This window comes from Copadichromis virginalis, linkage group LG7 (assembly GCF_057382275.1).
Source record: "Copadichromis virginalis isolate Kocher_CV1m ecotype Utaka linkage group LG7, C_Virginalis_male_GT1.1, whole genome shotgun sequence".
NCBI classification, from domain to species: domain Eukaryota; kingdom Metazoa; phylum Chordata; class Actinopteri; order Cichliformes; family Cichlidae; genus Copadichromis; species Copadichromis virginalis.
Window position 1 is genome coordinate 16446907 of NC_140624.1, and position 15993 is coordinate 16462899.

The following is a 15993-nucleotide window of genomic DNA, read 5'->3' on the forward strand; positions in this document are numbered from 1 at the left end:
GACTCATTGTCAGAAATACTTGAATCAATTTCCCCTGTCAGTAAGAAAGCCATCTTCCAATGATAGAGCAATACACATTAGCGGTCCATGCCAACAGACTCACACACCATTCTTGTTAATATTCAGACTCTGCGACTGGTTTGTCGATCTTGCTCCCACACAGCAGACTCAGTGCAAATGATAAAGGTTCTCTGTGGCAGAAAATCAATACTTCGAACAATGCATTTTACAAATGGCCTTCAACTTTCCTCTCAATTCTATGCAGAAAGTACAAATCAGTCTTTACAAATGCAGTGATAAGGCGAACATTACTCTAACTTCTTAATTACACAGACAACTATATAAATAAACTTTGTTAGCAGACAGCAATAAATTGGACATAAATGGTAAATGGCCTGTATTTATATAGCGCTTTACTAGTCACTAAGGACCCCAAAGCGCTTTACATATCCAGTCATCCACCCATTCACACACTGGTGATGGTAAGCTACATTGTAGCCACAGCCACCCTGGGGCGCACTGACAGAGGCGAGGCTGCCGGACACTGGCGCCACCGGGCCCTCTGACCACCACCAGTAGGCAACAGGTGAAGTGTCTTGCCCAAGGACACAACGACTGAGACTGTCCAAGCCGGGGCTCGAACCGGCAACCTTCCGATTACAAGGCGAACTCCCAACTCTTGAGCCACGATCGCCATAATTATGAGATGACAGATCAGAGATTATAATTTTGAGAAATCTAAAGCAGCCTACAGTCAAAATGACTATATGCTGCCAATTTAACAAATGGCACTAACAGGAATTAACTTTTTTCTCAAAGGCTACTGGTTTCATCTGACTGAAGCTTTGCTCTAAGTCGTCAGAATGTCCCCAAACTCAGTGTGTGTGAGGCCTTTGATGTGTGGATATCACCCTTTTATCCCAGATGCTTTTAAGCTTTATTAAAGTGCCAGAAAAATCAAAGCCACTTACTTAAATCGTGTTCAATAAACTTCGCCAGTAGCAGAAATCTGTGTAGACCAACAGCTAATTAAATTGATTTTTACTTTCAGGTTGGGGGGAATATAAACAGTAAAACCAATGGGCAATGAACAATGCTGTCACTGTCTATGCTCAGGTATATGATGTTGGCACTTAATGGCAAGACCATGCAGCCAAATGTTTAGCACACGTGGAAGCAACAAGTGGCTCTATACCCTTTGCCATAGCCTACACTGTAGCTTAAGGTACACTTTCCCAGAGAAGTAAACAATGTATAGTGACTAGCAAGCAATACAAATCAAAAGGGATTTCAGTAAAAGCAACTGTTGTTTAACATTTATAAGCTCCAAGTCCAAGATGAACATTTCACTGCAGAGTAGGTATGTCACTAGAAGAGATGCTTACGATACTTTTCTATACAAAAATTATATTAAAGAAAAAAGTGACTGTACTTGTTTTTTTCCTTCTTCCAGAACTGAGAGGGGCACTGTAAGCCTATGACTTTTGTTTCTTTACATGCTGAAGATGGACAACCACAACAAGAGGAAATACTACACACAGAGATAGCAAGTAGTGCAACTGCCACCCTGACTCACTGATAAAGAAGGCAGTAAGTAGAACATAAAAGTACTTTCTGTTATTATTCCTTACTTGTCAGTGTAATATCAATTACGCTCCATAAGAATTTATATAATGCTAATGTATTATAAATGCTTAAGCTAATGTAATGCAACGTTGTAACTCGTAGTAACATTAGTAGGCTACCTAGCAACAATCCTAATATTTCAGTCTTTATTCCATTAGGCCTAAAACATTACATTTTAACTTTCTTCTCTGTCAGTAAATTCCTACACATAAAACTTCTGATCCAATTTCTGTATAGTAAGCCATTTATACAGTTTTTCCAGAGTTTTTTTGTCCCCATTCCTATCTCTACATTGCAATCTTTGTATACACCAAAACCACTTCCTAATAAATGTAAGCACATCTGAGCAACTCGCTAATCAGGTTTTTACTGAACACCACAAAGACCATGTGGGCTCAGCTGAGTTTACGCAGAAACAAATGAGGGAATCAACCTTAGCCAGTAGCAAATCAATGCTTGCATAAGATGGTTGATGTCCAAGCACAATGAGGTAGACATCTAATCATGAAGAAGGTTGCATTTATCTCCTAGTCCTTACTTCAATTATTCCCCTGGCAAAAGTCTAGTTGTGACTGCACTGCCTTAAACCATTTAGAAGAAAATTAAACCTTTCAATAGAAAGAAGAGTCTTGTCATTTTGCCTCACCAATGTCAGCAAACCACATCAGGTATAGTGCAGACAGAAGTATAACACCATTATAGCTGGACAACATGATTAAGAAATGTTTATGATACCCTTTAGATTTAATCACAGCAGGTCAAATAGTGAAAGAAATTCAAAATGATGAATGTACATTTTGGTAATACAAAAATAATATCTGATGGCCCATACAATCACCAAAAAAAAAAACAACAACAACTCTTCCCTGTCACATCATGTCACGCTGCACTGATTGCATAATTTGTAATGTAATCAACCAATAACCATCCTGTAGAGCTTAATCACACAAATTGGAGACATATCTCACTCAATTTGGATTCTCATTTTCAACTGTGTTTCTACTTTTTACTTTAACATACAGAAGAATTATTCCTGGTGATTTCATCTCTAAACAAACTTATGAAGTGCTATTCAAAGTAAGCACTTTAAATTGGGTGATTTTATGCAACTTCGTGCACACATCAGGGTTTTAATGGCTGCTATCAAAACGATCGATGATATTTAAACGAAATCAACATGAACTCAAAAATATCTGAGAACAAGTGAAAAAAACCCAAAAACTGTGGTTGTCCTACTGCTTTGCAACGGTGCCTTGCTCTCCTTCTTTCTCTACTGTGCTTCTTGGGTGAGGATTCAGAGGGAAAAGAAATGAGAGGTCTAACTTTCTCTCTGAGCAATCACAAGCAATTTACAAGTAAATACAGCCATAATCACAGCACAGTCATTGTCTGAACTGTCACACTCAGACCCTAACAGAATGGAGTTATTTGCCTATTTTAGACAAAATAGGGGAATGACATCAATAAGCAGGGTGACAAGCCTGAGCTTTAATATGCAGGATGACAAAGACTACCCTCAGCTTGACATTTTATCAGCAGTCATCTGAGAAGAATTCTTAATAGAGCCACTAGCCAGACCAAATGAGCAATGTCGATCTGAGGAGCGAGACACAACAAGTGTCAGTAGAAAAAGAAACTGGAACAAGGTGGTAAGGATGAATTGGGAACATGGTACTAAAACTAGCCATGCATGCCCTGACATAGAACACCCCCAAGCCATGAGCAGGGCCAGCCATCCAAGAAGCACGTGGTAAAGACACCTTTGGCAGGGATAGCTCAGTAGGTAGAGTGGTTGCCCCATGATCGGAAGGTCGGGGATTTGACTCCACTGTACGGCTACCCTGCAGTACCCCTGAGCAAGGTACCGACCCTACACACTGCTCCCCGGGTGCTGCATTGGTGGCTGCCCACTGCTTCACTGGGCGAATAGGTTAAATGCAGAGTAGCACATGGGATATGTTAGTCCACTACAGGGACTAACACATTTACATTATTCTTCTTATTATTATTATTATTTAGCAGACACCAAGAAAATAGATCTTCCTTGGAGCCAGCTAGAGGCAAAGGCACAAAGGCCTCTTGCTGATGGCGCCTACTTCCACAGGCACAAATGGCTAAAGAAGAAGAAAATGAGCCTTCGTCTTTAACCAATTTAAATAGTGACCTGCTGTGACCACTGTGATATGAGCTGCATGTGCATTATGCAGTCGAAAAACAAAGTGGTCAATGCTCACTTGATACTTGTCTTTATGCTTGTGCTCTGATCTAATTAATAAAAATAACAATAATCTAAATATGATATGCTAGCTCATTACACATTTAAAGTTTAAGGCAGAATTAATAATCAAGTAACTAATAAATGTATTTAGACTGGTCAAGAGAGCACTGGCTGTAGCCTGGACAGTTATATAAACACACAATTTGCGTTTGAAAGAGTCTGTGTGATTACACCAACTTGCAAACTCAAAGTTTGTGAATCGCGTCATAGGAAATGAGACTCCCATCCTTATCTAAACCATCACAGCAGGAAAAGTCACTCACTGCTGAACAAAGGTTGGCCAACTTGGACCAGGGACATCTTTTCTGCTGACAAACACAGTCGCTACCAGATGTGTTTGCCTAAAAGTAATAGGCAGCTTAGGAAAACTGGATGATAAACATTTTTATAAGCAATAATTCCAGCCTTTTAGGCTTACTTTGTCCCTTTTAATTAACAACTGCTTAATTATTTGTAACAATTATTTGAAACAATATAAACATAACAACTTTGAAAAAAGGTATAAAGACATGTTTTACTCTTTGGCTACTGTCCAGAAAAATCAAGTAAACAAGAAAAGAAGCAATTGATTAATGAAAACTTTATCTTAAATGTTGCTCAACAATACTTAAATTAATCATCCAAGTTTGCTATTGGAATAGAAATCTAGTGACTTTGGTAGAAGACCTGTTTCAGTGAAAAGACCTTTAGATGAACCTGGAACGTGAAAGTAATGCATAATGAAGTAAAAGAGTAACAGTTGTGAGTTTAGCAGAATCCAAATGTTCAGTGGTGAACTTATGATGAGGAATCTGTGAGTGAATAAAGAAACCAAACCATACCATAGGGATTACTGAACCTCCACAGGGGTGGCATGGATGTGACACTGATCCTACAGGGAGATGAAGCTGCTGCCTTAATTCTCAACATTTAGCAGAGGAGATCCTTTCTTTTCTTTCATCACACTGTAGGTTTGAATCCTAGCAGTAAAAGGGTGCCAGGAAGTCAGCTAACCAGCCATACAGTGGGGCAAAAAAGTATTTAGTCAGCCACCGATTGTGCAAGTTCCCCCACCTAAAATGATGACAGAGGTCAGTAATTTGCACCAGAGGTACACTTCAACTGTGAGAGACAGAATGTGAAAAAAGAAAAAACCATGAATTCACATGGTAGGATTTGTAAAGAATTTATTCGTAAATTAGGGTGGAAAATAAGTATTTGGTCACCTCAAACAAGGAAAATCTCTGGCTCTCACAGACCTGTAACGTCTTCTGTAAGAAGCTTTTCTGTCCCCCACTCGTTACCTGTATGAATGGCACCTGTTTGAACTCATCATCTGTATAAAAGACACCTGTCCACAGCCTCAAACAGTCAGATTCCAAACTCCGCCATGGCCAAGACCAAAGAGCTTTCGAAGGACACCAGGAAAAGTATTGTAGACCTGCACCAGACTGGGAAGAGTGAATCTACAATAGGCAAGCAGCTTGGTGTGAAAAAATCAACTGTGGGAGCAATCATCAGAAAATGGAAGACATACAAGACCACTGATAATCTCCCACGATCTGGGGCTCCACGCAAGATCTCATCCCGTGGGGTCAAAATGATCATGAGAACGGTGAGCAAAGATCCCAGAACCACACGGGGGGACCTGGTGAATGACCTGCAGAGAGCTGGGACCAAAGTAACAAAGGTCACCATCAGTAACACACTACAACGGCAGGGAATCAAATCCCGCAGTGCCAGACGTGTTCCGCTGCTGAAGCCAGTGCATGTCCAGGCCCGTCTGAAGTTTGCCAGAGAGCACATGGATGATACAGCAGAGGATTGGGAGAATGTCATGTGGTCAGATGAAACCAAAGTAGAACTTAGAGCTGGGCGATAGAACGATAACGATACGTATCGCGATATAACTTTTACTCGATAGAGAAATTAAGCTATCGCGATAGACCTCGCCGCTCTTGTCCTCAAAAAAAAAAAAAAAAAAAAAAGGTCAGCCAATCCAAACTAAGTAGCGCAGAGCCGAACCAATCACAGCCGCAGCGTCACGTCGCGTGACTTGTTACGTACAGCACAAGTGCCAAGCCGCACGTGTGTTTGTTTGGGAAGCAGCCAGCGGGTAATGGAGGAGATGAGTGTGCCGACTAGAAAAATCAACCGAGCGTGACCGAAGAGAAAACAGATGATGGTTCCAATGCCGGAGAGATTGTCAAACGGAAGAGCCAAAGAAGTTCCGTAGTGTGAAGGTATTTCGGCTATTTCAAGTCTGACAAAAAACAGAGTAGCGTGCACTGTAAATTGTGCCGAAAGCAAGTCTGGAAATACAATGAACTGGTGCATGCGTCACACTGTGCGCCACGTTATTGTTTCGGTGAAATGAATTTCTACAATACTGTTACTGTTAATTCTACTCTCTGCAGTGTTTAAATGCTTACATATACACACAGTTACTGTCCGTCCACACATACGACTCGGTTCTGCTTCTATGCCCCAGCTTTGTTTACTTTTTCCCACCGAGGCTTCTAGACTTCTGATTGGCCGACATTTCGGCACGGTTAGGAATCTAGCGCCACCTGCTGCTTTGGCATGTTCATAGCAGCGTTTTCCTTCATTTCTGCCTTTATGTGTGGACGGGATTATTTTTTAAAACGAAAACGGAAAAACGGAAAATCTCCGTTTTCAAAAATACCCGTGTACGTGTCTCTGACTGGAAGCGCTAATTCGTCATTCGGCTTTTGTCAGACTAAAGTAACTGTTAAAACTGTTTGAAAAGCTAAGCTATACAACAAGGAGAGATTGAGAATTTCCTTTTAGTTCTCAGTTTATTTGATATTGACAAAAGTTAGTCAGTTTTGTCTGTTCTTCTGTAAAACAAACTAAGATTTATTTTTAGAATTAATATTTTGTTTCTAAGTGGAATTGACAATTTAGTCTGTTTTGTTTGTTCTATTTTGAAACTTAAACGCTTTAGCGGCTGCCTTTTGTGTAGTTTGCAATATTTGCCTTTATTTATCTGAAAAAGTCTCATGTTCCTTAAGTACATCTACCCTGTTGAACTTATTATGGGAAATAAATATTTAAATAAAAACAAGCTGCTGATTATTTCACATTTTACTTGTGAGCAACGGCACATTTAAATCTTACAAATATAGTTATTTGGCTTATATCGTGATAGATATCGTTATCGCCTGAAATGAAAAAAACATATCGTGATATGAAAAAATCTCATATCACCCAGCTCTAGTAGAACTTTTTGGTATAAACTCAACTCGTCGTGTTTGGAGGAAGAAGAATACTGAGTTGCATCCCAAGAACACCATACCTACTGTGAAGCATGGGGGTGGAAACATCATGCTATGGGGGTGGAAACATCATGCTATGGGGCTGTTTTTCTGCCAAGGGGTCAGGACGACTGATCCGTGTTAAGGACAGAATGAATGGGGCCATGTATCGTGAGATTTTGAGCCAAAACCTCCTTCCATCAGTGAGAACTTTGAAGATGAAACGAGGCTGGGTCTTCCAACATGACAATGATCCAAAACACACCGCCCGGGCAACAAAGGAGTGGCTCCGTAAGAAGCATTTGAAAGTCCTGGAGTGGCCTAGCCAGTCTCCAGACCTCAACCCCATAGAAAATCTGTGGCGGGAGTTGAAAGTCCGTGTTGCTCGGCGACAGCCCCAAAACATCACTGCTCTCGAGAAGATCTGCATGGAGGAATGGGCCAAAATACCAGCTACTGTGTGTGCAAACCTGGTAAAGACCTATAGTAAACGTTTGACCTCTGTTATTGCCAACAAAGGTTATGTTACAAAGTATTGAGTTGTATTTTTGTTATTGACCAAATACTTATTTTCCACCCTGATTTACGAATAAATTCTTTACAAATCCTACCATGTGGATTCATGGATTTTTTTTTTCACATTCTGTCTCTCACAGTTGAAGTGTACCTCTGGTGCAAATTACTGACCTCTGTCATCATTTTAGGTGGGGGAACTTGCACAATCGGTGGCTGACTAAATACTTTTTTGCCCCACTGTACGAGGGTGTTGAAAACGTCAGACGTAATGTCTGTGTGCTCCTGAGGATAAATGAATGGAGACTTTGTTTAAATGGCAAAGGTGAAACCATGGGGGGGAATGTCTCAATGCAGGAGCGCATACGAGCAGCCAAAACAATCACAATGTTCCACTGTGAGCACGAATACGCACAGACTCAATTAACCCAACTCCACAGCATAGCTCTGTGAGCAGCTAACCAGCACAGCATGAATTATTTCTTATTGTGAAAGGCAGCAGGTCTTTTACCAGACATACTCATTTCTGTTTCATTTCACTGCTGACTTCTTTCACTCCTGTGCTATTGTACAGGAGTGAAACAAACCAGCTGTAGTGCTTAACACAGATTTAGATTCTATTGGTTATTTATTCTATGAGCATATGCACACCCATGGGTGCATACTGTTCTGTTACAGCTGTGCATGCTTGCACGTGTACACTTGCTCACTGTTCATCACAGATTCAACCAAGATGACTAAAAGAGAAATCTCAGTCAACAAGCTATTTCTAAAGGAAGTAAAACTCACAAGGTTTCCATTATTAACTTGTTGTCCCCAGATCGCTCAGGGTCTCTCACATGGTCTGCTTTCTGTACTCTGTCGCTCACCCCTGCGCTGCTATGCAAGCCAGTCTGCTGCTGCAGGGGGCCCTTTATAACCACATTTGTACCCTAGGGATTCCCACAGTGGAGGCTGTGGACCGACAGGCACCACTGGTTGGGGTGAAGGGGCTTTAGAGTCAGAAGTCCCAGTCAGATAACCCTGTGTCCTCTGGAGCCCACATGTGTTTTGTTTTTTCTGGGGGGTTTTTCACATACGAATTATATTTAAAAGTATAAGGAAATCCCCCATATATAGGGATGGGTACCGGTATCCGGTGCCATCATGGCACTGGTTCTGACATAAACGGTAGTAACCAGACCGAAAAGCAGCGCACATTTCGGTGCTTTTTTTCGGTGCTTTTTTTTCCTGAGCTGTGATACACTTTAGATTCTAGCCAATCATTTTACATTTCCAAGGATAGTAGGCGGGTCCAGGTACGTACGTTCTTTTAGAGCAGAGCTACAGATTAAAAACGCCCAGGGCAAAGTGGTCAAAAGTCTGGCTGTACTTCACAGCAAAAGATGCAAACTCAGCAGCCTGCAACAAGTGCTTTAAGCTGATACTGTGATACTGTCAAAGGAGGTAACACCTCAAATCTGATGAAACACCTGGCGACGCATAACGTTTTTTTTTTAAAAGCCGAGAAATGTGCCGTATTTGATAGCTTGCTGCGAGACCTCACACCGAGCACATCTACTGCGGGTGTGGTGCCTGTTATCAGACCCGGAGTTTGCAACATCCCCAAAAACCCGAAAAGGAGAGTCCTGGCCCCTAGCCCTGCCAGTGTAGCAGAAATGATGACGGATGATGATGGCAGCAGCAGCCGTTCTTCTCTGCGTGAGTAGCTTAATGTTGTTCGTGTGTAATTTACGTTGAGTAGGCTAACCACGTTAATAAATTAATGCATGTAAGGTGAACTAGCAAACGTCATCATAGTTACATGTGGCTGTCTTCTTGTTTGATGGCAGATACTCCCTTCACCCTGGCCAAAACAAAAAGGCTAAAATGACCAAAGAAAGAGTGGAAAACAGTTAAACATGAGAGGTTTTTGGACAAAGTTTGTGTTTTTTCCATTGTTTAAGCACTGCTTCCAGCCAAGAGTGATACCATATATGCCCTATAGCTGCAGAAAAGGCTAACATTGTTATCTTTTTACAAAAAAATAAACAGCTGAACATGAGAGGTTTTTGGACCAATTTTGTGTTCTCCATTCTTTAAGCACCGGTTTGAGCACCGTTTGAGCACCGGCACCGTTTCAAAAGTACCGGTATCGGATAAAACCTAAACGATACCCATCCCTACCCATATATAGTGCAAAACTTTTAAGTTTATGAATAATCAAGATGACTGACCAAAATAGTTGTGATTATGATTTTTGCTGTAATCAAACAGGCTTAAAGCTTTTAAAAAAACAAAAAAACAAAAACAGAGCAATATAATCAAGGGTCTCTTCTGTAAGCCTCTAATCTTGCTGATGAATTCAATCTTCACCGTCTCTGACTGCAGTTGCCGATGGCAGTCTTTGTTCTGCTCAGCAGTCTTGCTAAGCTTGGCATAGCAGCACACGAACCAGCTCTCCACCTGCTGCCAGTTCTGATTAGAGTGGCCTCCTAGCTCCCTGTGGAGCTCCGAGCAGAACAAGGACTACCATCACCAGCTGCAGTCCAAGATAATAGATAGATGACATCCTCTCTTAAAACGCCTAAAGGATAACTGGAGGTGTTTGAATCAAACTGTCCAGTAAGCCACTCCGTAGGCATAACAAAGGGCAGAGGAGAGCAGGTTAGCAGCAAAAATGAGACAGGAGTTGTGGACAATTAAACTGATAATGAATGGCATCGCTGTTTCAGAAAAAACAAAAAAACAAACAAACAAACAAACCAAAAAAGAAAAAAAAAAAAACGTAGCCTGTGTGTAAGAGGCTTTACTCTACTTCCTGATTATAAATACTATTAGCTGTGGTCACACCTTGAGCATAAGGATGCAAGTGAGTCTGACAAAAGATTACAGTAATATTGCAGAAGGAATTACAGTGCTCATCAAGGAAATGGACCCAGGATGAGATTTTGTAGAGTCTGTGTGGAATTCTCAAAATGAAAGGCCTTGCCAAATATTCACTAAAATTGTCCAGTCTTTTGCCAACATTCAACCACAGAACCACTTTTCTGCATTTCCTAGATCAATAAGTCTACAACCTCCATAAAACGACAAAATCTAAAAAGCAACATGGAGTCTTAGCTTCTCTAATCTTGTCCACTAGGAATAAACAGGGACTCATCTGCTGAGTCTGCTAACCCAGAGTCACAGCAGACAGAAGGAAATTAAAAGCAAAGACACCAGGAAGAAAGCCATCTTCACTGGCATGACAATATTGCTGGTGCACAGTAAGCCCTGGAGACAGACCAGAAGTCAGTAGAAAAAGATTAAACTAAATATAGCTTACCACAGTTTCGCTCAAGTAAATCATATTTGTTGCTATTTTGAGGATAGCCTACATCTAAAGAGACGATTATGAAAGGAGCACAGTAGAAGATGCCTTTATTCAGGGATGTGGTTTGAACAAAATTCTTACTCTAACCATTTACATAACACTTAAAAACAAGGCTTAAGGCAAAACTCTGATTTTTCCCCTACAGCAACAACGTGTGCTACATTTTCATTTTTAAAGGATAATGCAATAGAAACAAATGTTCTCTGTGTTAAAAATGGAATAGCTAGTTTGGGTCCATGCTGGTGCACAGTGTTGTGAACTGAAATATTTTTAAAATCACTGAGAGGTTAATACAAAAAAATGTTACCATGTGCTTTTCTTACCCATCAGACAGTAAAACAAGAATGTTTATGTGCCTGTGGGACTGCCCAGAGCTGTACTCTGTGCTGCTGCTTGTCTCAGTGCGCTCTGATATAAGACTACACAGACACATAAACACATCTACATATGCTTCTGCTTAACTCTCACAGGATGATGTTGGCCTCGCAGCCCAACTCCACTGAGACCAGCCCAACTCCCTATCCAGCCTGGTGGAGTGCACAGGGACACAATCAAAACCTGCAGTTCTGCACTGCAGGCACTCCTCTCAGGATTTCATTGGTCAGACAGATAATAAGCACAGTTGCATGACAGTGTGTGCTACTTCTGTGTGACACAGTGAACCGTGATATTGTTCTGCATGAGAGCCATTAGTGAGAAGGGCTTGCAACAAAAGCCAAAACAGTCTTTGAGGGTTAGCTAAGGTGACGGTATCCTGCAGGCAGAAGCGTTCACAGGAAAGGCAAATTGCCCAAAAGGTCAACATCGAGCCACATCTGACCTCTTTACTAGAGCCACTACTTCATTCAGAGTGCTACTATGTTAACAATAAAAATACCTGATGGTTAGATTATCCTCACTTAGCTTAAAAGATTGGCTAATTCTGAGCAAGTACCTCAGCTGGAAAACATGTTTACATCAATACAGCCACAGTATCACAAAAAGGCATCCAGTGCTGCCCACTCAACATCAGGTTTTTGTTGCGGGTTTTTTTGTTTGTTTTTTTAAATTTCACAAAGGTGGGAACTTTGTCGCCATGACCACTAAGAATAAAGATCGAAGCGCAGTTTACCATTTCCCATTTCCTTGACCAATAAGAAACCACTGCCCACACAGAGAGCCTGGATGAGATGTCCAAGTGCAAGATGATTAGGGGGAAAACAGTGCGACTCAAATGCATGCAAAAAGGGAGGGGGGGGGGGGAGCTCCATTCATGAGAACAGCAATCCAGTGATGCAATTTTAAAGGCTTCAAGCTGAGAGGAAAAGCCCTCATTTGTCTCCTCGTGTGACATTTTGAAATATTAGATTTTTTGCAAAAGCTTCTGAGGCGCTTTCATCATGCTGCTTTTTGTCTGACTCATACCAGCATCATGAGTTAGGTGTTCAATCGCTTGTTGCCTTGCAAACAAGGGCGTGTCAATAAGCACGCATGAACCGAGTAGCGGTATCACTGAGGGAGGGGAAGGGGGGAAAAAAAAAAAAACCAAACAAACAAAAGAAACCCCACCCCCACACACACACACACACAACTCTTCACCATCTACCCTTCCAGCTCAACATGTTCAGCAAATTCAGCAGGCAGAAAGTGGAAAACGCACTTTTAGTTTAGATTTCAATCAGCAACTCTCAGGAGAAAAAGAAGCGAGACTTTCCCCTCAGACAACTAAACACTCACAGCATGACTGTTTATTCAGCATCTACTGAGGGATTGCTGAACTCTGCTTGGGACAAGTCTTGACACACCAATTACTAATGTGACCCGCAGGCGTTAAGCAGGCTCCCACACACTGAGGGATTTTTAATTTCCTACAATGAGGGGCAGCTCTTTAAACACACGTCAAATCAGTAGCCATGCTTCATCTTAATTCATCTTAATTACAATTTCAAAAGAAAGCATAAATGTGGACAGTGTACACTTGCAGAAATTCCTTTCATTTTTATATTACAAACACTGCAGCACACTGAGGCATGCATGCATGTGTCCTCTCTTCTCTTTATAATAAACACAGCTGCTTCTGAGGCATTTCTCAAGAAAACACATTTAGATGTCATTCTAATCTGCCAGTATAGGAAGATATTAGTTTGTTGTGGCTTTCAATGCCCAACCACTCTAGTTAAAATGAGTTTCCACCTCTGTCATTAAGCCAATGCCTTAACTTGTTTAAAAATAATAATAAATGTATAACGAAATCCATAAACTTGGAAGACTGCTATTTAAAACCAAGCCAAAAGAAATACAGTATAGACTGTGTCGTGTTGAATAACGACAGTAAAATGCTTTTAAGCCGGATAACCAAACAATTATTAGCTGCTCCCAAACATGTACTGGGTGGGGTGCAGCAGCTCAGACGTTGCCACAGATAGTTAGGAAGCTAATGTATAGCTAAAAATTAAATACTAACACAGCCTTTTATCCTTATAGCTTCAACGCTACGCTAGGAATAGCGTTAAACTTAATGAGGTGGGGTTTGACAGAACTGTTCACCACTTTCAACTTCATTGTCCCCCGGCTGTGGTAGCATACTATTAAAGCTTTTAAGAAAGTTGAAATAAACGACTCATACAACAGGGGGAAAAAAACTAACGGGTGCGAACAAAATCTAAAAAAAAATAAAAAAATAAACCTCTTTCAGGAAGGAAAAAAAGCTTTCCGAGTCATGCAGCGCGTAATGACTTCTATTTTATCTGACAGTTAACAATTAACTCTCCGAGACGAAAACAAAGCGTGAAGCATCTTAAAGTAAAACTGTAGTTCGTTAAAAAGGAAGAGGAAAGACGGGAAATGTGCCCAAAACACGAGGACGTGTGTGTAACTTACAGCTGGAAGCGGAGCGGTATCCAAAGTTTGCCTCAGAGGGAGACGTAAGCTGCGGTTACAGCGGGAGAGCAGAGCGGGCTTTGTGGAGGTTCATCGCAGCGCTCGGCGCTTTCACAGACCCCGGAGCAGCAAACAATCGTCAACCGCGCTACCGTAATAACCGGCGCTCACACCAGGGCGCACACGCACATTCTTCTACCGTAATACACAGAGTAGCAAAAGCCCGCCAGAGTGATCCACAGGCCAAAAATTTTAAAAGCAAAATAAAGAATGGTTTAATGAGTGTGCTGATCTGTTATTCGCGGTAAGTAAAAACATAAAAAACCTTGAAAGTATTTTTACTTCATTTGTTTGTGTTTCTTTCCTAAGTTAGTCTTTAACTTAGAAAAGTTAAGTCTAGTAGATGACCAGTGGCTCCCTGTGACTTTGGGGAAAAAAGAGAAATGTGGCATTAACGTAGTTAAAGTACAAAAAAATCACATAAAACCCACTGCAGGGTAGTCATATGCGATTAAAGATTATAAGTGCCACCTACAAAATGTAGGTGGCACTAAATGTGCTAAATGTGCTTATAAGACATTTAGCAGCCTTAATTCTGTAAGGCTAAGCAGCTTGAAAAGAAAGCTGCTGGACTTCAGTTTTTTGAAGACATTTCCACCTCCCATCAAAGAAACTTCTCAAGTTCAAGGTCATTGAACTACCATGGCGAGTACACAAACACATGCTTAATAGACTGCTTCAACTTCATTATAAGGCTCATATATTTTGAAGCTCCATAAAAATCTTGGGGATGGAGGAAAATCTCCCAAAAGGCCTATTATGTATAGAAATAAAAAATAAAATTAAAGTCATTACAGGCCTTAAATCTTTCACAGTAAGAGGTAAAGTGTCAGGTAAACGCACATCAGAGCTGTTGCCATTTTAATATTACTGTTTTTCAGAATCACAGAGCAATAGCAAATGCTATAAACTAACTATGCAGCCCTTCACTTTCATGCTGTTTACTGGAATTAAGCTAAACTGCCTCATCGCCAAAATAGATACCCAAGTAGAGAAAATAGAGTAAAAATGAATGCATGCTCCAGAATAAATTACGCACAAAAACTAGGCACATAGAGAGAAAGCATATATGGAGATAAACTATTATTATTATTAGCTCGTCTGAATAAACAGTTTGCACAACTATTTGATCAGAGAACCTTCCTCTCAAAGAAAGGCTCACATTGATTAGCCTGCCCAAAGAATATGCTAGATAAATGGGTTTTTTCCAGTTGCTGAAGACTTTGTGTAAACTCCGAATGTTATTTAAGTGAAAAAAAAATCAACACTAAGAAACATAAATAGGCTATACTGTATAGAGCCTATGATACGAAAGAAATCAGAGAGAAAGCGAGTTGCTTCCTTTGCCTCAAAGTTTTCCCCCATATTTATGTTGTGATTCAAAGCTTTTCCCCTAGGTTGGGAAATAAAGTAAACACCCCAATCCCAAAAAACACCCTGCGCACTCACTGATGGCATGCTTCTGCAGAACTATGAACACTTTCATTTTGGTAATAACATTTCTCTGCTCGTACTTTACTCATACTTTACAAGCTATATGTGTACACATATGTACAATTTTGCAACCTCCTATTTCCTCATACTATTTTCACAGCTTACAAGGAAAAGGGCAGGTTTATTTGTTTTTATCTTCTGCCTTTGTAACAGCTTCAACAATACTCATCCAGGTGCTAATAAAACACGCTGCGAGCTTTGAGGTGCTGAATTAGTGTTGGAGGAAGTATCTCTGAGGATTTGCCTGATGTAGCTGCCAGAAGTGAAGTAGCACACATTAATCAGAGCGGCTTCACGTTGCAACGTAGCCCACACAGATTTCTCTCACATACAGCACAGGAAACACAGGTTTCTGTACATTTTATTGCAACACCACAGAAAGACGAAATTAACTGGATGTGTCACTTTTGGTGCATATTCCCCCCCCCCCTTCATGTTTCCATGAAAAATGCCAAGCATCACATTTCTGATTTGTGACTGCTCGCGTAAACTCCAGTTAAACACTGAAAACAGACTCGAAGCCGACGTGAGACAGATATCGTCTTCCATTA

At 40.8% G+C, this 15993-nt stretch overlaps 1 protein-coding gene across 1 annotated transcript in view; it reads right to left on the reverse strand.

Annotated features, from left to right (window-relative positions):
• Window positions 1-14065, reverse strand: part of LOC146704797 (tumor protein p53-inducible protein 11-like) — a 43231-nt gene extending 29166 nt beyond the window's left edge. Inside the window, exon 1 of the mRNA XM_085462175.1 lies at window positions 13889-14065. The gene's annotated coding sequence lies outside the window, so the exon portion shown is untranslated. The remainder of the gene's footprint in view (window positions 1-13888) is intronic.
• Between the last annotated feature and the right edge of the window lie 1928 nt (window positions 14066-15993).